The following is a 2,178-nucleotide window of genomic DNA, read 5'->3' on the forward strand; positions in this document are numbered from 1 at the left end:
CTGAGAAGTTTAGTATATGGTGCAGTGTTTGAAACTTTCATCATAAGTTCTCAGTAAATTGAAAATAATAATTATTTTTGGTACCAGAATGTAATAAATGTATGTATGGAACTGACTATTAGAATTTATATGTAACTGACAATTTGGAAAATATAGATTAAAGAATTGGAACTTACTGAAACTGAATATACAGCAGGTAAGAAACACCATATACAGTATGTTACTTAAATATGTTAAAACTTGATTTCTGAAAACCAAAAAATTCCCCTAAAGCAAAATTAATTTGTCATTGGTTAAAATGTCTGCTTATACTAACCAAAATATGAAAATATTAGCTTTGATATATTTATCTTTTTTTATATTTAACACTTTTAATTTCTTGCTTAATTCACTGTTATAAATATGCTAGAAGTATATGAAAGTATTTTACTTAGAACAATACAACAATCATTAACTATTGTGATAATCTGAGAAGCTTAGTGCTTCTTTTCTCTTATATTTATAAACAAAAAAATAATACTTTAAGCCTGACTTGCTCACACAATTTACCAATAACTTCAACACATCTCAGTGATTACTGACAGTATATACAGACTCACAACATTAAAATACAGTGTTTGGTTATTTGTGGTGGGCACAGTGTAGACAGCCCATTGTGTAGCTTTACACTAAAAAAAAATTATTACAAGTCATACTTATGAGTTTCTCAATTTCAGTTAAAGAGAGCTTATAAGCATTTTCCTTTTTCTTGTAATCTCTGATTGTACACATTCATGACCTTGAGCTTATTGTTATACAAGCTGTATCCTTAGGCTGTATAATTACTTATGGAAAGTGATTTAATTAATTGCTCTTTCAGCAAAGAAAACTACAATGATATATAGTTTTTACAACTATAAGTTGCAGAAAATCTAACTGGAATTTACAGGGGCTGTGAAAACGAAACCTGGTATTACAGGTAGTTTTAAGCACAGAGAAAAAGGTAATGGATAATTCTTCATTCAGACTTCTTTAATTTGCACATAAGGATGAAAAAACACATTTAATGCTTAATTATCTTTGAATATACTATTACTTTATTATTTAACAATTAATAATATGGGTATATCATAAAATCCATTTATACACATATTTAAGCTACACTGCAGCTTAAAAGCTTTTGCCTATTCAATACATTTACATTGCACCTTAATAGTCAAAGACAGTTGCAATGCATTACACCTTCATCAATTCTAGAAATATATTGATTTTATTAAATACTCAAATCAAAGCAGCTTGAATGAGGGATATAATTATACGTTGTCGTCTCTGGTATTAGTGTTATGACTGAAAGAAAAAATGCTTCAGATTACTGTAACAAAGTTATCTTGATGTAATAAATAAACTTTATCTTTTATACATACTCTTTCAGTATATAAATATAAACTAGTTTTACAAAAAATGAATATAAACTAGTTTTACAAAAAATTAATATAAATCTATAATAATCTCTCTCTCACTCCAAAAAATGTATGTTATTCAGATAAAACTGGAGTCTGATTTAGCACACGATGTGAAACTATGACAATAAAACAGCCTACGACCTTTATACAATAATATTAAATAACTTGCAAAACTGAAAATAAAACTTAAGTATTTATAGTTTAATATAATGTATGAATTTATTTAAAGGAAACACACTAAGATTAAAAATTTGATACAATGATTAGCACAAAAAAAATTAAAGTTAAGTAGGTTCATGGTGATTCAACTGTAAGTCTGTTTTCTTCTAACACAATATCTGATTTCAATTCCTGCAGTTCGCAGGGTGCAGATAGTGTTTTTGTGTAGCTTTGTGCTTAAATCCATAAAATATCTTTAATAATTTATCACCGTGTGTGTGTGTGTATAAAGAATTGATATAAACAAATGATAAAAGTGCCAGTAATCATGATATATTTACGAGATAATTGGGGAGTATGTATCTTAGGTTTAAAAAAAAGTGCCAAATAGAAATTGACCTGAATATGACCTAGTTGTTATTGATCAGATCTGTTGTACTCAAAGTGATTCCTAAAGCGTGTTGAGATGATGATAGGCGTAAGGACCCTTTTGTAGTAATGCTATTAAAACTGGTAGTGCAACATTGTCCAACATATCCTTTCTTTCATTACGACCGAAGGACCTACTACATACTGT

This window comes from Limulus polyphemus, unplaced genomic scaffold, assembly GCF_000517525.1.
Source record: "Limulus polyphemus unplaced genomic scaffold, Limulus_polyphemus-2.1.2 Scaffold107, whole genome shotgun sequence".
Taxonomy (NCBI): Eukaryota; Metazoa; Arthropoda; class Merostomata; order Xiphosura; family Limulidae; genus Limulus; species Limulus polyphemus.